Source organism: Somniosus microcephalus, chromosome 30, assembly GCF_052327205.1.
Source record: "Somniosus microcephalus isolate GS21.2 chromosome 30, FLI_Smic_1.0, whole genome shotgun sequence".
Taxonomy (NCBI): domain Eukaryota; kingdom Metazoa; phylum Chordata; class Chondrichthyes; order Squaliformes; family Somniosidae; genus Somniosus; species Somniosus microcephalus.
The window spans coordinates 2406977-2428375 of record NC_141016.1 but is presented as its reverse complement, the minus strand read 5'-3'; positions in this window follow the sequence as shown (position 1 = coordinate 2428375).

Genomic DNA, 21399 nt, shown 5'->3' with positions numbered 1-21399 from the left:
TTGAGGAAGTATACGTTACGGTCGGCAGAGGGAAGGGGTCCCTTGAAGTCCAGACTTAGGCGCTCGAATGGCCGTGTGGCTTTGATAAGGTGTGCACGGTCAGGCCTGTAGAAACGAGGCTTGCATTCCGCACAGATGCGGCAGGCTCTGGTCATTGCCCTGACCTCCTCGATGGAGTGGGGCAGATTGCGGGACTTTATAAAATGGTATAGTCGGGTGACCCCTGGGTGACAGAGGCCGTTGTGGAGACCCTGTAATTTGTCCGTATGAATGCTGGCACACATTCCCCGCGATAGGGCGTCTGGGGGTTCATTAAGGGCTCCCGGCCTGTACATAATATCATAGTCGAACGTGGATAGTTCGATCCTCCGCCTGAGTATTTTGTCATTCTTGATTTTCTCCCTTTGTTTGTTATTAAACATGAAAGCCACCGACCGCTGGTCGGTGAGCAGGGTGAAACGTTTGCCGGCTAGGTAGTGTCTCCAGTGCCGCACTGCCTCCACTATAGCCTGTGCCTCCTTCTCGACAGAAGAGTGCCTGATTTCAGGTCCCTGAAGGGTTCGGGAGAAGAAGGCCACAGGTCTCCCAGCCTGATTGAGGGTCGCAGCTAAGGCAAAGTCTGACGCATCGCTTTCGACTTGAAAGGGAATGCATTCGTCCACTGCACACACTGCAGCCCTTTCAATGTCCTGTTTGATACTGGTGAAAGCCTCCCGAGCTTCAGCTGATAGTGGGAAGGACGTTGATTTAATGAGGGGTCGGGCCTTATCAGAGTAATTGGGCACCCATTGGGCATAATACGAAAAAAATCCCAGGCACCTTTTTAAAGCTTTGGGATTGTGTGGCAGGGGCAGTTCCTTTAGGGGGCGTAATCGGTCAGGGTCCGGTCCAATTACCCCATCTTCCACCACACAGCCGAGGATACAGAGACGGGTTGTGTTGAAGACACATTTGTCTTCGTTGTAGGTTAGATTCAGCTTAAGGGCAGTTTTTAAAAATCTCGCAAGATTTAGATCGTGGTCTTGCTGGTTGTGCCCGCAGATAGTGACATTGTCCAGATAGGGGTAGGTAGCTTGTAGTTTATTCTCGTCAACCATGCGGTCCATCTCACGTTGGAAGACCGAGACCCCATTTGTTACCCCGAAGGGCACTCTGAGAAAATGGTAGAGGCGTCCGTTCGCCTCAAAGGCGGTGTATGGGCGGTCCTCCGTTCTAATGGGGAGCTGGTGATACGCGGATTTGAGGTCGATAGTCGAGAAGACTCGGTATTGCGCAATCTGGTTGACCATTTCTGATATGCGGGGTAAAGGGTAGGCGTCCAGCTGGGTATAAATATTAACAGTCTGGCTGTAGTCAATTACCATCCGTTTCTTTTCGCTATTTTTAACTATGACTACTTGGGCACGCCACGGACTGGTACTGCATTCAATAATGCCTTCCCGCAGGAGTCTGTCCACTTCCGCCTTAATGAAGTGTCTGTCTTCCAGACTGTACCGTCTACTTTTGGTCGCTATGGGCCTACAGTTCGGAGCGAGATTAGCGAATACAGAGGGCGGGCTGATTTTTAAGGTTGATAGGCCACAGACTATGAGTGACGGCTGGGACCCGCCATATGCTAGCGTGACACTTTCGTGGTGGCACTGGAAGTCCAGGCCCAAGATTACATTAACACAGAGTTCGGGCATCACGAGGAGTTTAAAATCCTTGTAGTCCGTGCCTTTTACAGTCAGTGTTACCACACAGTAGCCCAAAATATCCGAAGTGTGGGGCTTAGCAGCCATAGCAATTCTGCTCCGTGTAGGGGTTACCGTTAATGAGTGCCGCCGTACCAGGCTAGGGTGGATAAAACTCTCGGTACTCCCACAGTCAATTAAACATTTCGTTAAATTCCCGTTTACCTGTATGTCCATCATGGATTTTGTCAACGGGTGTGGCCTGGATTGATCCACCGTGATCGAAGCCACTGTTGGGCCCTGAGCGGCCGTTGAGTCGGGAAAAGATGGCGGATCCCAAGATGGCGGCCCGCACGGCACGCACGAGGCGGTGGCGGAGTTGGAAATCGGATTCCCCCTGTAGACTTTGCTAAAATGCCCCTTTTTCTTACATTTGAAGCATGTAGCGTCCTTCGCTGGGCATCGTTGTCTGAGGTGCTTGGCCTGGCTGCAGAAGTAGCATTTCGGGCCTCGAGACATTGCCGCTGTAGTAGGACTCCTGGGTGAACTTCTGTGTGGGGACTCCGGCGGCGTAGAGCTGGTCTGAGACCTGGATGGAGAAGATGGCTGATTCCAAGATGGCGGCCCCCTCGGCGCGCACGAGGCGGTGAGGGCTGCATGGCCGGAAGAATAAGAGTCAGAGCTTCTCTGGGCCACGTCCAGCGATCGCGCAGTGGCCACTGCCTTTTTAAAGTCCAGGACCTCCTTCTCCAGCAGTCTCTGCCGGATATAATTCGATTTGAGGCCCGTGATGAAGGAATCGCGGACCAATTCGTCAGAGTACACGTTGGCCGTCACGGCCTTGCAGTTACAGTCCCGGACCAGGTCCTTTAGGCCCTGTAAGAAATCGTCCATTGATTCCTCTGGTCGCTGCCTGCGTGTAGCCAGCAGATGTCTGGCGTACACTTCGTTTACTGGCCTCTGGTATCGGGCCTTCAGGATAGTGATGGCCTCCGTGTAAGAGGTGGCGTCCCGGATGAACGAATAAATCCGATGACTAATGCGAGTAGTCAGTAGACTCAGTTTATCTACCTCGCTAGCGGATGAGGCCCTCGCGAAGAGTTCGAAGCATTTGAGCCAGTGTCCAAATTGATTTGATGCTTCAGCAGAATGTGGATCCAAGTCCAGACGCTCTGGTTTTAGGAGTCGATCCATCCTAGTATTCTTTAGTGATTAAAATTGATGTGCCTTCAATAACCACAAAACTAGAAGTTATTAACTTAAACAAGTTGGCTTTTAATCACTAAGATCAGAGCTAACATCTCAACACACCGACTGGCTCACAGGAATGAGTCATACAGATCCTGGGATCTTTAAGTAAGAGAAGTCAGGGGCGGAGCCAAGAGCCAAGACCTGGAACCTTCCAGGTTAGTCAGGAAAGAGGAAGTGAAACTATACATCGTGTGGGGGAGGGTAATATACATGAGTGCACAACGAATCCAGGCAAGACAAACAGATTTCATTACACTTACTCTCATATTCTATTTTCCCTTTCTTAATTAATCCCTTTGTCCTCCTTTGTTGACTCCTAAACTGCTCCCAATCCTCAGGATTATTGCTTTTTCTAGCCAATTTATATGTCCTCTCCTTGGATCTTATGCTATCCCTAATTTCCCTTGTTAGCCACGGTTGAGTCACCTTTTTTGTTTTATTTTTATGCCAAACTGGGATGAACAAATTCTGTAGCTCATCCATTCGGTCTTTGAATGTTTGCCATTGCCTATCCACCGTCAACCCTTTGAGTGCCATTCCCCAATCAATCCTACCCAAGAGGGACTAAAGTGGCTTCTCCACACGCCAATGGATTTGGGGCAGATTTCAGCCTCTTCGTCAGTCATGAGTGAGGTCTGCACTCAACATCTACATCAGCTCCACCTGTCAGACTCCACCCTATTTCCAAAAGGCGTTTGATAAAGTGCCACATAATAGGCTTGCCAGCAAAGTTGAAGCCAATGGAATAAAAGGGACAGTGGCAGCATGGATAGGGAATTGGCTAAGTGACAGGAAACAGAGTAGTGGTGAACGGTTGTTTTTCGGACTGGAGCAAGGTATACAGTGGTGTTCCCCGGGGGTCGGTTCTAGGACCACTGCTTTTATTGATCTATATTAATGACTTGGACTTGGGTGAACAGGGCACAATTTCGAAATTTGCAGATGACACAAAACTTAGAAGTATAGTGAACAGTGAGGAGGAGAGTGACAGACTTCAAGAAGACATAGACAGGCTGGTGGAATGGGCGGACACATGGCAGATGAAATTTAACGCAGAAAAATGCATTTTGGTCAAAAGAATGAGGAGAGGCAATATAAACTAAAGGGTACAATCCTAAAGAGGGTGCATGAACAGAGAGACCATGGGGTATATGTGCACAAATCGTTGAAGGTGGCAGGGCAGGTTGAGAAAGCAGTTAAAAAAGCTTACAGGATCCTGGGCTTTATGAATAGAGGTATAGAGCACAAAAGTGTGGAAGTTATGATGAACCTTTATAAAACACTGGTTCGGCCCCAACTGCAGTATTGTGTCCAATTCTGGGCACCACACTTTAGGAAGGATGTGAAGGCCTTAGAGAGGGTGCAGGAAAGATTTACAAGAATTATTCCAGGGATGAGGGACTTCAGTTACGTTGATAGACTGGAGAAGCTGGGGTTGTTCTCCTTGGAGCAGAGAAGATTGAGAGGAGATTTGATCGAGGTGTTCAAAATCATGAGGGGTCTGGACAGAGTAGATAGAGAGAAACTGTTCCCATTGGCGGAAGGGTCAAGAACCAGAGGACACAGATTTAAGGTGATTGGCAAAAGAACCAAAGGCGACATGAGGGAAAACTTTTTTACTCAGCGAGCGGTTAAGATCTGGAATGCACTGCCTGAAAGGGTGGTGGAGGCAGATTCAATCGTGGCTTTCAAAAGGGAGTTGGATAAGTACCTGAAGGAAAAATAAAATTGCAGGGCTACAGGGAAAGGGTGGGGGAGTGGGACTAGCTGAAGTGCGCTTGCAGAGAGCCGGCACGGGCTCGACGGGCCGAATGGCCTCCTCCTGTGCTGTAACCATGCTATGATTCTACGATCTCTGTCGGGCTACTGTTGGGAGTGCTGCAATTGGACTCATCGCTGGGCTAAGGAAAAAGAAAGAGTCAGTCACTCCTGATGGCCATGCCAAGGTTTATCGCTGAAAGAGTGAAGACGGAAGGCAGAAGAAATGTTTTTATATAGCGCGTCGTTAGAAATGCTTTACCACAAGGGGCGATTAAGGTGACAACTATAGCATCATTTAAAAGGGAATTGGGTAAGGATTTAAAAGGAAGAATATAAAATGATAGGGCAGGGAAATGGGATCGGAGATGACCGTTGCAGCTAGCACTGGCACGATGGGCCAAACGGCCTCTTCCTGTGCTGTAATTTCTATTATTCTATAAGAGGCGTCCTGAGAAGTATTATTGTAAAGAAAGACAGACCTTGCATTTATATAACACCTTCCATGACCTCAGGACGCCCAAAAGCGCTTTACAGCCAATGAAGTACTTTTTGGAGTGTAGTCACTGTTGTAATGTAGGAAACGCAGCAGCCAATTTGCGCACAGGAAGATCCCACAAACAGCAATGTGATAATGACCAGATATTCTGTTTTAATGATGTTGGTTGAGGGATAAATATTGGCCCCAGAACACCGGGGAGAACTCCCTCTTCGAAATAGTGCCGTGGGATCTTTCACGTCCACCCCAGGGGCAGACAAGACCACATTGGCTGCTGTGTTTCCTACATTACAACAGTGACCACACTTCAAATGTACTTCATTGGCTGTAAAGCGCTTTGGGACGTCCTGAGGTCGTGAAGTAAAAATCACACTAAATGATTACAGATGAGGTCGGCCATTTGGCCCATCCAGACAGACCGGACAACCACCCCCCCTCCCGCCACCCATTGCAGCAGCTAATTGTCCCTTAAATGATTCCAGGGTTTTCACCTCTATCTACTCTACCCAATTTTAATCGCTCCACCATTGGCGGCCGTGCCTTCAGCTGCCTGGGCCCCTAAACTCTGGAATTCCCTCCCTAAACCTCTCCGCCTCTCTCTCCTCCTTTAAGACGCTCCTTAAAACCGACCTCTTTGACCAGGCCTTTGGTCACCTGCCCTAATATCTCCTCATGTGGCTCGGTGTCAGATTTTGTTTGATTATGCTCCCGTGAAGTGCCTTGTGGCATCAAAGGCGCTGGATAAATGCAAGCTGCTGTTGTTGTTGGGAATGCCTTCCATGTATTGACCACACTCTTTGGGAGTAGATCTTGACTCTGCGATAGTGTAAGACTGGTGGTAGCCAGTCGGGAGTTGGGAGTGGGTGAGTTCCATTTAAGTCACTGAAGCTAACAATGGGCAGAGAGGTGTGAAGGGGGGGCTGCCGCCGGCTCGCTGTCACCCCTTTTACACTATTGCACAGAATCAAAATCTACCCGTTTGTGTCATGAACTTGCTGAAACCAGCCCCAAATTTATCTCCGACTTGTTTGATCCCGGGTTCAATCCGTGTCCTGGTCTGGCAGGTTAAAGAAAGACTTGAAAGAAAGAAAGACTTGCATTTATATAGCACCTTTCACGACTACCGACGTCCCAAAGCGCTTTACAGCCAATGAGGTACTTTTGAAGTGTAGTCACTGTTGTAATGTAGGAAACGTGGCAGCCGATTTGCGCACAGCAAGCTCCCACAAACAGCAATGTGATAATGACCAGGTCATCTGTTTTTGTTAATGTTTTCTTGCATTTATTTGAATTGAAAGTAACTTTACAGATTTTTTTTTCTTCCCCCCCCCCCCCAGCCCCCCATATCATTATCTTCCGTAAAGGTCACCTCTCAGTCTCCTCATGTTAAGGCCAAAAGGGTTTCTTCAAAGCTCTCTCTCCACCCCCCCCCCCACCCCCCAGTTCTTAAATGGTTAAAGTTCCCACTCCGGTCCGATAATCGGCTTTGACTGAGGCTCACCGGTACCTGGATACACTGTGAGCCGCAGAATGGCAAAGGGCTTTTTGTGTGTGTGTTGTTTTCTCACATCAAAGCTGCGCCAGGCTGTGTGTGTGAGGGTTGGGATCAGAAAGTGGGTGGGGGGGAAAGTGGCTGTGAAGGTTGTAATCATTCCACTAACAATCAGGAGGTTAATTAAAACCCCTGTGTTTACTGGGAATGTGCAAGAACCAGCGTGGGGTCCTGGGCAGATACCTGTGGGAAAGGTAACACCTCCAAACTCAATCAGCTCGCCAGTGAATGAGGAGCACCCTGGCGCCAATCTCTCCACACAATCGGCTGCCTTTCATGCTCCCTCCTTTTCATTTGGTCTTGACAAGGTGTGAAGCGCCCTTCACCCGAGTGTTTGAAGCCTGCTTTTCTTTCTTCCTTCCTTTCTTGCCTTGCCTTGATTGAGCCAAGGTGTCACGAGCCATTAAATTGGATTTCCAGAGATTAAAAAGCGAATTGTTTCTTTTCCGACCAAGGCGAGATAAATGTTTCCCTTCCTGAATGAGCTCCTTTGTTGACGGGGCGAGCTTCGCAAATCAAGTTTGCCTAAAGTCGGCAGGTCCAGTCCGCAGTAACACCCAGTAATAACCGAGCACAAAAACACAAGCGAGTGGGTGGGAAACCATTTCATTTCCCTCCTCTGGGAAGCTGGTTCCTGTCCTTGCTAATCGGCACAACTGCATTTCCTTCAGGTGCTTTTCATTCACACGTCAAATTGAACAGAAGTTTCAGCACAGAAGGTGGCCATTCGGCCCATCACACCAGTGCTGGCTCTCTGAAAGAGCGACCAGCTTGGTCCGATTCCCCCCTGGCCCTTATTCGGCCGCTTGTCTGGTGTCAGATCTCATTCTGATACTCCAATCCCGTTTCCATACCCTTCATAGAATTTTTAAAAAGACTCGCATTTCTACAGCGCCTTTCACGACCACCAGACATCCCAAAGCGCTTTACAGCCAACGAAGTACCTTTTGAAGTGTAGTCACTGTTGTAATGTGGGAAACGTGGCAGCCAATTTGCGCACAGCAAGCTCCCACAAACAGCAGCAATGTGATAAATGACCAGATCATCTGTTTTTGTTATGTTGATTGAGGGATAAATATTGGTCAGGACACTGGGGAGAACTCCCCTGCTCTTCTTTGAAACAGTGGCCGTGGGATCTTTTACGTCCACCTGAGAGAGCAGGCGGGGCCTCAGTTTAACATCGCATCTGAAAGACGGCACCTCCGACAGTGCAGCGCTCCCTCAGTACTGCCCCTCAACAGTGCGTCGTTCCCTCAGTACTGCCCCTCCGATAGTGCAGCGCTCCCTCAGTACTGCCCCTCCAACAGTGCAGCGCTCCCTCAGTACTGCCCCTCCAACAGTGCAGCACTCCCTCAGTACTGCCCCTCCGACAGTACAGCGTTCCCTTAGTACTGCCCCTCCCACAGTGCGGCGCTCCCTCAGTACTGCCCCTCCGACAGTGCAGTGCTCCCTCAGTACTACCCCTCCGACAGTGCAGTGCTCCCTCAGTACTGCCCCTCCGACAGTGCAGTGCTCCCTCAGTACTGCCCCTCCGACAGTGCAGTGCTCCCTCAGTACTGCCCCTCCGACAGTGCGGCGCTCCCTCAGTACTGCCCCTCCGACAGTGCAGCGCTCCCTCAGTCCTGCCCCTCCGACAGTGCAGCGCTCCCTCAGTACTGACCCTCCGACAGTGTAGCAGTCCTTCAGTACTGACCCTCTGACAGTGCGGCGCTCCCTCAGCACTGCATTAGAATGCCAGCCTGGATTTTGTGCTCGAGTCTATGGAGTGGGACTTGAACCCACAACCTTCTGACTCAGAGACGAGAGTGCTGCCCACTGAGCCACAGCTGACATGACGCTCTATGTTAAAGGTGCTATATAAATGCAGGTTGTTGTTATATGAAATGCTGTTATTGACTTGGCTTCAATTGACGCCTGCTATGATGCATTCCATATTCTAACAGCTCTTTGTGTGAAAACATTTGCTTTAATCGCCCACCTCTTTACATCAGCTGTAAATTGGAGCCTTCTCGTTACCGATTCACCAACCAGTGTAAATAATCTTTCACTACTTAAACCTCTCAAGCACTTGCAAAACTATCCAGCACTTTTGCCAGAACGTGTGGGAAAAACCCCGTGGGATCTATCCCAGTCAGAGCAGAACATCGGAACAGGAGGAGGCCATTCAGCCCTTCGAGCTTGTTCCACCATTCAATGAGATCACGGTTGATCTGTTCCTCGACTCCATTTACCCGCCGTTGCTCCACATCCCTCGATACCCTCACCCAACAAAAATCTATCGATTTCAGTCTTGAAATTTTCAATTGACCCCCCGAGCATCCACAGCATTTTAAGAGAGAGGGTTCCAGATTTCCACTGCCCTTTGTGTGAAGAAGTGCTTCCTGACATCACCCCTGAATGGCCTGGCTCTAATTTTAAGAAGATAACTCATTGCTCTTGATTCTCCACCATCGAATCATTATAACATTTTAAACACTTCAATCAGATCTTCTAAACTCGAGGGAATACAAGCCCAGTCTGGGCAACCTGTCCTTATAATTTAACCCTTTTAGCCCCGGTATCATTCTGGTGAATCTGCGCTACCCCCCCCTCCATGGCCGATATATCCTTCCTGAGGGGCGGGGCCCAGAACTGAATGCAGTTACTCCAAGATGGGGTCTAACCAAAGCCCTGCCCCTGCCACACAGTACTGCCCCCCGATTATCAAAATCCACGACAAGGCCTTGGACAATGTGGACCACTTTCCATACCTCGGGAGCCTACTGTCAACAAGGGCAGACGTCGACGACGAAGTCCAACACCGCCTTCAGTGTGCCAGTGCAGCCTTCGGTCGCCTGAGGAAGAAAGTGTTTGAAGACCAGGACCTCAAACCCGGCACTAAGCTCATGGTCTACAGAGCAGCAGTGATACCCGCCCTGCTGTATGCCTCAGAGACTTGGACCATGTACAGCAGGCACCTCAAAGCACTGGAGAGGTACCACCAACGCTGCCTCCGCAAGATCCTGCAAATCCATTGGCAGGATAGGCGCACCAACGTGAGTGTTCTTGCTCAGGCCAACATCCCCAGCATTGAAGCTTTGACCACGCTCGATCAGCTCCGATGGATGGGCCACATTGTCCGCATGCCCGATACGAGACTCCCAAAACAAGCGCTCTACTCGGAGCTCCGGCACGGCAAGAGAGCCCCAGGTGGGCAGAGGAAACGCTTCAAGGACACCCTCAAAGCCTCCTTGAAAAAGTGTAACATCCCCACCGACACCTGGGAATCCCTGGCCCAAGATCGCACAAAGTGGAGGAGAAGCATCCGGGAAGGCGCCAAACACCTCGAGTCTCTTCGCCGGGAGCAAGCGGAAGCCAAGCGCTGGCAGCGCAACGAGCGCACGTCAACCCAAGCACCCCACCCACCCGCCCCTTCAACCACTGTCTGCCCCACCTGTGATAGAGACTGTAGGTCCCGCATTGGACTCATCAGTCTCCTGAGAACTCATTTTTAATGTGGAAGCAAGTCATCCTCGGTTCCGAGGGACTGCCTAAGAAGAAAGAAGAACTACCACTGAAGCCTTGGTTCCTCGCCTTTGTGTTCCAACCCCCTCGAGATAAAGACCAACATTCCAAGAGCTTTTTTGATTGCTATTTGTACCTGTCTACGAGCTTTTAGTGATTTGTGTACACAGACTCCCAAATCTCTCGGCTCCTCTACAGCTCCTAGTTCCTCCCCATTTAGAAAATATTCTGATTTATCTTTCTTGGGTCCAAAGTGGATGACCTCACACTTGCCCACATTGAGCTCCGTCTGCCATAGTTGTGGTGGAGGGGGGAGAGGGGTGATGTATGGACTGCACTTGGAACATGAGAAAACACCAGCCAGTTGCAGCACGTTCCACACAAGAAAGTCAAGAGAGAAGGGCCCCTCTTCCATCCCCACTGCCCCACAAAAGACAATGTCCAACACAACACAGTACCACATTATTTCAGCCCATTGATTCGCCCTCCCCTCCCGATCCGGCCTAATCCCAGGGACTATCACCCGAATCACTGGTTAGGCCACAGTTAGAATATTGTGTCTCGGTTTGGGCACCGCACTTTAGGAAGGATGTTACGGCCATGGAGAGGGTGCCGAAGAGATTCGCCAAGATGATCCCAGGGATGAGACTCTTTAGTTGTGAGGAGACTGGAGAAACTGGGAACCTTTTCATTGGAACAGAGAAGAACTGATGGAGGTGTTCAAAATTATGAAGGGGTTCTGCTAAGGTAAATCCAGCAAACCTGTTTCCACTGGTTGGTGCGTCGATAACTAGAGGGCATTAACCCGAAGGATGAAGAGGGTTTTTGTTATTTTTTATTCGCTTATGGGGTCTGGGCGTCGCTGGCAAGACAAGCCTATCCCTAATTGCCCTTGAGATATAGAATGCCCGACCGGAAACAGTGATGTAAGCAGAACCAATCATAGGTTGTAAAAGGGGAGTGGAGAAATATTTGAAAGGAAATATTTAAAAGGCTATGGCGATAGGGCAGGGGTTTGGGACTAAGGGGATCACCCTTCAGAGAGAGGTGTACAGGTGTGAGGCCGAGTGGCGATAGGGCAGGGGATTGGGACTAAGGGGAGAGCTCTCAGGGCGATGGCACAGGTACGATGAGCCAATGGTTTCCATCTGTGCTGCAAGATTTTATAAATCTATTACCAGCTGGATCCTCCAACAACATGTTGTTCTCAGCCAGTGCACAATGTTCTACATGTCCCAATGTGTCCCTCTACATGTCCCAATGTGTCCCTCTACATGTCCCAATGTGTCCCTCTACATGTCCCAATGTGTCCCTCTACATGTCCCAATGTGTCCCTCTACATGTCCCAATGTGTCCCTCTACATGTCCCAATGTGTCCCTCTACATGTCCCAATGTGTCCCTCTACATGTCCCAATGTGTCCCTCTACATGTCCCATGGGATAAACTGTACAGTGACTTTATCAATTAAATCGATGTACCGAAATAATGGAAGCTCTGACCCACGTCAATTTAAAATTGTATCTCTCCCTTTCCCCATGTTGTGGCCGGAGCCTTTCCCAGCCCTGACCCTTGCCCCCACCCCCATGCCCCTGCCTGATGTTGACATCATTGCTCACAGTGTTTACCCTGGGGCTGGCTTCACGGGCCAACAGGTGGGTGGTGGGGGAGATTGGCTGCAGCTGCCCTCCCAGTTATTCCGATCTCCTGCTGCTGGCTGTCCCTCCCTGGACCGAGCCAGAGAGCAGCTGAAGAAATAGAGAGAGAGAGAGAGAGAGAGAGAGAGACAGAGAGAGAGGGGGGAGAGAGAGAGAGGGGGAGAGAGAGAGAGAGAGAGAGAGAGAGAGAGGGGGAGAGGGGGAGAGGGGGAGAGAGAGAGAGAGGGGAGAGAGAGAGAGGGGGAGAGAGAGAGAGAGAGAGAGAGAGAGAGAGAGAGAGAGAGGGGGAGAGAGAGAGAGGGGGAGAGAGAGGGGGAGAGAGAGGGGGAGAGAGAGGGGGAGAGAGAGGGGGAGAGAGAGAGGGGAGAGAGGGAGAGAGAGGGAGGGAGAGAGAGGGAGGGAGAGAGAGGGAGGGAGAGAGAGGGAGGGAGAGAGAGAGAGGGAGGGAGAGAGAGAGAGGGGGAGAGAGGGAGGGGGAGAGAGAGGGGGAGAGAGAGAGGGGGAGAGAGAGAGAGGGAGAGAGAGGGGGAGAGAGAGACAGAGGGGGAGAGAGAGACAGAGAGACAGAGAAAGAGAGAGAGAGAGAGAGAGAGAAGGGGGAGAGACAGAGAGAGAGAGAGAGAGAGGGACACACACACAGAGAGAGGGGGAGAGTCAACTAGTCCTGGGACTCAGTGAAGCAACCACTAACACTACTAACAATAACCAGCCCCAGGACAGTGACATCGTAGCACAGAGAATTCGACCCAACACAATTGTCACTAAGCAAAAGGAAAAATACCTGTCATATTGGGCAGAAACAACAAAAACCCCAAAATAAACTCAATTGCTACTTGGCCCTAAACCGACAATACAACATGGCTGAATACCTGACCATGGTAAAGGATAGCAAACTGAGAAAAACCTTGACAAGGTACAGACTTAGTGAACATAGCCTGGCCATCGAAAAAGGCAGACACAGACGGACCCGGCTGCCAAGAGAGGACAGGATATGCTCTCACTGCAGCCAGGGAGTGGTGGAGACAGAGATGCACTTCCTCACAGCTTGTGGAAAATATCAGGGCATCAGGGAGAATTTCTACCAAAATTTCACACAAATATGCCCTGAATTCAGAAATTTGAATGACGACCAAAAACTCCCATACCTACTAGGGAACAGAGAAACTGTGTAACCTTCGCGGCACACTATGTTACAGCTTGCCATAAACAGAGGGACAACCAGTAAACCTAAGAAAAGAGTATATACAAATTATACGAATGTATATTTATACACTCACGGATATATCTGTTTATACAATGTATGAATAGATCTGCGTTTATGTGTTCAACCATAAATGTTTTTCGATGCTTTGGCAACATAAGATGTACCTTATCATGCCAATAAAGCGATTTGAATTGAATTGAATTGAATTGAGAGAGAGACAGAGCGAGACAGAGGGGGAGAGAGAGAGAGGGGGAGACAGAGAGAGAGAGAGCTCAGGCGGGCCCAGCAGGGTACAGATGCAGGAGAGAAGAGTAAACATTGCCAATCATCCTCCTTCTTGATTTTAGCTAGTTTGGTGGGCTTTCTTTCAGGTCGCTGCGTGGGGCTCGGAGCTGCTCGAGATCGGTCTCATTCTGGGAACTAAAGTCCATCTGGGCTGAATCGGATTTGGGAGTTTAGAAGGATTATTCCCTCAATGTGAATCAATCCTTTAAGACGCTCCTTAAAACTGACCTCTTTGATGAAGCTTTTGGTCACCTGCCCTAATATCTCCGTACGGTACTCGGTGTCCAACTTTGTCCGATTACGCTCTGTGAAGCGCCTTGGGATGGTTTACTGCGATAAAGGTGTTATATAAATGCAAGATGTTGTTGTTGTAGTGAATGCCACAGCTCACAACTCTCTGTGTAAAGAAAGAAATTCTCCTGCTCTCAGTCCGAAATCTTTCATTTTAATCTTTTAAGTTTTCTAGACCCTCAACCACTGGAAACAGTCTGTTACTATTTTACCCTGTCCAGTATATTCATAACACCGCTATCAAGTCAGCCCATAATATGGCTCCGAGTCTAATCCCACTCTTGTGCTCGCTCCCCATTCACTTCTTCAAGGTGTCAGCCGTGGGTCAATGGGTCGCTCTCTCGCCTCCGAGTCAGAAGGTCGTGGGTTCAAGTCCCACTCCAAGGATTTGAGTACAAAATCCAGGCTGACACTCCAGTGCCGTGCTGAGGGAGCGCCACACTCTCGGAGGGGCAGGACTGAGGGGCAAGTACTGAGGGAGCGCCGCACTGTCGGAGGGGCAGTACTGAGGGAGCGCCGCACTGTCGGAGGGCAGTACTGAGCCGCACGTCGGAGGAGCAGTACTGAGGCAGGCGCCCACTGTCGAGAGCAGTACTGAGGCAGCGCCGCACTGTCGGAGGGCAGACTGAGGAGCGCCGCACTGTCGGAGGAGCAGTACTGAGGAGCGCCGCACTGTCGGAGGGCAGTACTGAGGCAGCGCCGCACTGTCGGAGGGGGCAGTACCTGAGGGCAGCGCCGCACTGCCGGAGGGGCAGTACTGAGGGAGCGCCGCACTGTCGGAGGCAGTACTGAGGGAGCGCCGCACTGCCGGAGGCAGTACTGAGGCAGCACCGCACTGTCGGAGGGGCAGTACTGAGGGAGCGCCCTCACTGTCGGAGGAGCAGTACTGAGGCAGCGCCTCACTGTCGGAGGAGTACTGAGGCAGCGCCGCACTGTCGGAGCAGTACTGAGGCAGCGCCGCACTGTCGGAGGGGCAGTACTGAGGGAGTGCCGCACTGTCGAGGGGGCAGTACTGAGGGAGTGCCGCACTGTCGGAGGAGCAGACTGACTGAGGGAGTGCCGCACTGTCGGAGGAGCAGTACTGAGGGAGTGCCGCACTGTCAGAGGGGCAGTACTGAGGCAGCGCCACACTGCCGGAGGAGCAGTACTGAGGGAGCACCGCACTGTCGGAGGGGCAGTACTGAGGGAGCGCCGCACTGTCGGAGGGGCAGTACTGAGGGAGCGCCGCACTGCCGGAGGGGCAGTACTGAGGGAGCGCCGCACTGTCAGTACTGTCTGCCCCTCCATAAACCTCGCTACCTCTCTCTCCGCCTTAAGACCTACCTCTCCTGTCCTAATATCTCCTTATGTGGCTGGGTGTGAAGTTCCTGTCGGTGAAAGCCCCTTGGGCCATTGATGTTGAAGGCGCTATATAAATGCCAGTGGTTGTTGCTGGGTGTGCTCCACCTGTAAACTCTAAAGCGGGAACATTGAATGAGCTGAGGTTTACCGCGGGCCAGCACTGGGGGAAAAGCATCATTTGGAGAATTGCTCCGTTGTAATAGATTTAGTGGAGAGTGAAATGGAATCACCGTCAATCTGCTGTCGCATTGCACGCGGGAAATGGGAGAAAATGGGCGTTCCCTTACCCGGCCCGGTTTTCCTTCTCTCTCTCTCGTTCTTTCTTCTCTCTCTCTCCATAAAACTCTTTTTTTGCATCTTTTTCTGTCTTTTTTCCTTTGGGGTGAGGCGGGGAATGAGGAGCGGCGGCAGCGGCCCCTGGGCTGGGAAACCGCGTCGACAGGTGGGAGCCATTAGCGCTCATGAGCTGACCTCCTCCCTCCATCTCTCAGACTCCGCCCTCCATCTCTCTCTCTCTCTCTCAGTCTCTCCCTCCCTCTATCTCTCTCTCTCCCTCTATCTATTTCTCTCTCCCTCTCCATCTATCTATCTCTCTCTGTCTCCCTCTATCTCTCTCTCTGTCTCCCTCTATCTGTCTCCCTCCCTCTATCTCTGTCTCCCTCTGTCTATCTCCCTCTATCTATCTATCTCTCAATTTTCAATTCAATTCAAATCGCTTTATTGGCACGATGACAAGTTACATCTTATGTTGCCAAAGCATCGAAAAACATTCATGTTTGTACACAAAAATACAGATCTATCCATACAGTGTATAAACAGATATATCCCTGAGTGTATAAATATACTTTCATATAATTTATATATACTCTTTTCTTATATTTAGTGGTTGTCCCTCTGTTTATGGCAAGCTGTAACATAGTGTGCCGCTAGTGTTACACAATTTCTCTCTTCCCCTAGTAGGTATGGGAGTTTTTGGTCGTCATTCAAATTTCTGAATTCAGGGCATATTTTTGTGAATTTTGGGTAGAAATTCTCCCTTGTGCCCTGATATTTTCTACAAGCTGTGAGGAAGTGCATCTCTGTCTCCCCCACTCCCTGACTGCAGTGAGAGCATATCCTGTCCTCTCTTGGTAGCCGGGTCTGCCTGTGTCTACCTTTTCGATTGCCAGGCTATGTTCACTAAGTCTGTACATTGTCAAGGTTTTTCTCAGTTTGCTATCCTTTACCATGGTCAGGTAATCAGCCATGTTGTATTGTCTCTCTGTCTCCCTCTCTCTCTGTCTCCCTCTATCTCTCTCTGTTTCTCTGTCTCCCTTCCTCTCTCTCTGTCTCTCTCTCTCTCCATCTCCCTCTTTCTCTGTCTCCGCCTGTCTCTTTCACTCACTCTCTCTCTATCTCACCCTCTCTATCTGTTGCATTCTGTCTGTCGCTCACACTCTCGCTCTCTCTCTGTTATCTCTTCCTCCCTCAATGTAATGCACTTTTGAAAGTTTATAGAACACAAAATAAAAGCTACGACAGATGTATAATCAGGACACGATCTTTCTCTCTCTCAAAAGTACTTCATTGGCTGTGAAGCGCTTTGGGACATCCTGAGGTGGTGAAAGGTGCTGGAGAAATGCAAGTTCTTTCTTGCTTTCTGTTGCAGGTTGATCCCTGGGGCGCTGCCTGCTCGGGGCGGGGGTGGAGATTGGGGGGGCAGGGAGGTTAGAGATTGGGGGGGTGGAGATGGGGGGGCGGAGATGGTGGGGGGGTGGGGGGCGGAGATTGGGAATTGGAGATTGGGGAGAAGATTGGGGGGGGAGATTGGGGGGGGGGAGATTGGGGGGCAGAGATTGGGAATTGGGGAGAAGATTGGGGGGGTGGAGATTGGGGGGGTTGGAGATTGGGGAGAAGATTGGGGGGGGGAGATTGGGGGGCGGAGATTGGGGAGAAGATTGGGGGGGTGGAGATTGGGGAGACGATTGGGGAGGTTGGAGATGGGGGGGGCGGAGATTGGGGGGAGATGGGGGGGCGGAGATTGGGGATTGGGGAGATTGGGGTGGAGAGTGGGGGTTTGGGGGGTGCGGAGATTGGGGGGGCGCGGATTGGGGATTGGGGGGGGGAAGAGTGGGGATTGGGGGGGGGCGCGGATTGGGGATTGGGGGGGGGGTGCGGAGATTGGGGTTGGCCGGGGCCAGAGGACCAGCTGCTGAGACGGGTCGTGGTGAAGTTCCGACACCTCTTCACCGTCACTCCTGGCACCCACCCAAACCGAGAAATCACCGGGAACGGGAACAGAACCGCTCCTCCGAGGCAGAGGGGCGAACATCTTCTGATCAGAATATTACCCAGTTATTACCCTCTTTACACATGCTGCAAGTTTCCAGCATTTGCAGATTGTTTTTCAGTTACACGTTTTTTAATTCATTTATGGGATGTGGGCGTCGCTGGCGAGGCCAGCATTTATTGCCCATCCCTAATCACCCCATGAGAAGGTGGTGGTGAGCCACCTTCTTGAACCGCTGCAGTCCGTGTGGTGAAGGTGCTCCCACAGTGCTGCGAGGGAGGGAGTTCCAGGATTTTGACCCAGCGACGATGAAGGAACAACCGATATATTTCCAAGTCAGGATGGTGTGTGACTTGGAGGTGGCGGTGTTCCCATGCGCTTGCTGCCCTTGTCCTTCTAGGTGCTGGAGTTCTGACGAAGGGTCATCGCCCTGAAACGTTAACTCTCTTTCTCTCTCCACAGATGCTGCCTGGCCTGCTGAGTTTTTCCAGCGTTTTCTGTTGTTATTTCAAATTTCTAGCATCTGCAGTATTTTCTTTTTGTATAGGTGGAAGAGGTCGCGGGTTTGGGAGGTGCTGCCGATGAAGCCCTGGTTGTATCCATCACAAAAGTTTTGCTTACCCAACAACAACTTGCATCTATATAGCGCCTTTAACGTAGTAAAACGTCCCAGGGCGCTTCACAGGAGCATAAATCAGACAAAATTTGACACCGAGCCACATGAGGAGATATTAGGGACAGGTGACCAAAAGCTGGGTCAGAGGGGGAGGTTTTAAGGAGCGACTTAAAGGAGGAGAGAGAGGCGGAGAGGTTCAGGGAGTAAATTCCAGAGCTCGGGGCCCAGGCGGCTGAAGGTACGACCACCAATGGTGGAGCTGTAGCGGTGCCGAGTGTTCCTTACTTACCGGACATAATTCTCTTTACCGCGATGACGCGGGCGAATCTGATGACGTGGACCAACGCGATGACGTCACGTCGCGCATCACGTGACTCACCCAAACGCGGGCAAACGCGATGACGTCGTCACGCAAGTCACGTGACTACCCAAGCGTGGGAAGAACGCGATGATGTCATCACGCAATCCACGGGACTGCCTACTCAGTCATCGTGGCGTCTCCGTCCGGATGAGACCTACTGCATGGCTCTCCTGTACCGATCGATCTTGGCAACCTGCTTGTATTCATCTGTTCCTGCATTAAAGAACTATTTGATTGTTTCTCCTGAAGTCGAAATCAATTATTAAGTAGGAATTCGTCCAACACCTACATAGGTGAACCCGAATACCTACAATTGGTGACCAACGACGTGAGGACGGGAGCTCATCAATACCTACATTGGTGACCCCGTTTTTCGTGAACGTTTTTCACAAAAGCAGCGCAGCCGGACCCCGATTTTTCGTGAACGTCTTTCACGAAAGAAGCACGCCTGGAAGCTACAGCCGTTTCGCTCAGCTACCGTAACACCGGGAGCAACAACCGTCCTCGTGCTTTATCCTGATAGAAGCCCCGTTCGCCCTGTGCAACATCGATACAGCGCAGACCACGTATCTGGATACGGTCTCCGTTTTCAACAGCTCGACCGACTTTCGGAGCGTCAGCCTCTTCAACAACCCCACGGCAGAACAGCAAGTATAACACCCTCACAGCGCGGATACAGCACGTTTACGGGCTCACAGGTTCGGAGCGCGCCCCGGTGGAGAGGCCACGAGGACTCGCCCCTCGCAATCCACGAGGACTCGTCCCTCGCAATCCACGAGGACTCGCCCCTCGCAATCCACGAGGACCCATCCCCCGCCGACGCCGCACCAGCCCGTCTTTTCTACCACGCTTTTCGGTGCGACAGCGAAGTGTTGCCGCCCTCCTGGCAGTTTTTCCCCCTACCGCAATCAACAACAACTAAAAGCGTTGCTGCCCTCTCTACAGTTTTCCCCTCAACAAAAGCAAACATCTACTGACGCTGCGACCATCGAGGACGGGTCCAACGGGTATCCCGCGGCCGCAATCGGCCACGCGAAAATTGCTGTCATCACCGATCACTGTTCAACGCAGCAACGGTTCACTCTCTTCTGTGTTACCATAGTAGCACTGCGTTCCGTGCGTTCCCGACTGCCGGAGAGTTTGCTCGCCTGTCGGCGAGTTCACCGACCTGCCCAGACCCACGTTTTTTTCCTCCTGGATCACCCGTTCGGCGTTCCTGCAGATTTCGTCAGACTGGGAACCTTTTCCCAACAATGACAGAGCCATGGTCCGCGTCTGCCCAACATGACAGTCACTATGACGCGGCCGGCTGTTTCGCCCCAGCGCCCGCTTCAAACCACGGGCTACAGAGGTCACACGCTTCCACGGTCCTTCGCAAGGCTGGATACGTTTTATCCGCCACGACGCACGCAAGGATCCGCTCACGACCGGCACATATTTGGACCTCGCCCGCCAAGTCGAGGCAGCACGACCGCCAAGACCACCGACCACCCATCGTCGTTACGCCAACCCAAGTACGACCCCCCGCCAGTCTCCGTCTCGAGACTACAGGAGTCGTTCGGACAGGCTCGTCAAACCATCTCATCGTTTGACGCCGACCGTTAAAGCGAATTCTGGGGGGGGGGGGGGGGCGGCACATGTAGTGGTACCACCGAGTGTTTTAACGTGATGACGCGGGCGAACGCGATGACGCGGACCAACGCGATGACGTCACGTCGCGCATCACGTGACTCACCCAAACGCGATAAAGTCACGTGACTACCCAAGCGTGGGAAGAACGCGATGACGTCATCACTCAATCTACGGGACTGCCTACTCAGTCCTCGTGGCGTCTCCGTCCGATGGCTCTCCTGTACCGATCTCGGCAACCTGCTTGTATTCATCTGTTCCTGCATTAAAGAACTATTTGATTGTTTCTCCTGAAGTCGAACTCAATTATTAAGTAGGAATTCGTCCAATACCTACATAGGTGAACCCGAATACTGAGAGCGATGAAAATCGGGAGATGCGCAAGAGGCCGGAATTGGAAGAGCGCTGAGATCTCGGAGGGTTGTGGGCCTGGAGGGGGTTACAGAGATAGGGCGAGGGCGGGGGCGGGAGGCTGTGAATCAAGGTTCAAGGGATCAGAAGTATCACTGGCTTCCCACCTCGGACAAATGGTTCAATTGAGCAGAATTTGGGGGAAACTCAACCAGAGTTTGGCAGCTTGAGGCTGCGGCGCCCGGTTTGAGCCGCCAGGTGGCAGTGTGGGCACCCAGCGCCGCTTGGGGCGTGAACAGCGCCACCACGTGGCTGCCACCGGCCACTGCCACAAGCCAACATTTCAGGATCACAGCGAAAGGCAGCTGAGAGTCATTGCTGCACAAGCCAGGCATTCTCAGCAGGGAGAAGCATGAAGTCAGAAGTTGAAAAAGAATGTTAAAGACAAACAAAAGTGGTGTGGAAAAATGGAGAGGAATATTAAAGCAATGGGGAAAACGAGAGCTTGCAGAGTGGCTGAGCACACCTAGTGTAACCGACAGGTGGAGAGGATTGCAGACTCCAGACTGGAGTATGTGCCAAGTTTCCACATCCAGGCACTACAACAACACCTTGCATCTATACAGCGCCTTTAACATAGTAAAATGTCCCAAGGCACTTCACAGGAGCGATTATCAGACAAAATTTGACACCGAGCCACATAAGGAAATATTAGGAACAGGTGACCATAAACTCGGTCAAAGAGGTCGGTTTTAAGCAGCGTCTTAAAGGAGGATAGAGGTGGAGAGGTTTAGGGAGGGAATTCCAGAGCTTAGGGCCCAGGCAGCTGAAGGCCCTAATCTTTGGAATTCTCTGCCCCAGAGGGCTGTGGATGCTGAGTCTTTGAGTATATTCAAGGCTGAGAGCGATAGATTTTTGGACTCTAGGGGAATCGAGGGATACGGGGATCGGGCGGGCAAGTGGAGTTGAGGTAGAAGACCAGCCATGATCTCATTGAATGGCGGAGCAGGCTCGAGGGGCCGAATGGTTGACCCCTGCTCTTATTTCTTATATTCTTAAGGCACGGCCGCCAATGGTGGAGCGATTAAAATCGGGAATGCGCAAGAGGCCAGAATTGGAGGAGGGCAGCGATCTCGGAGGGTTGTGGGGCTGGAGGGGG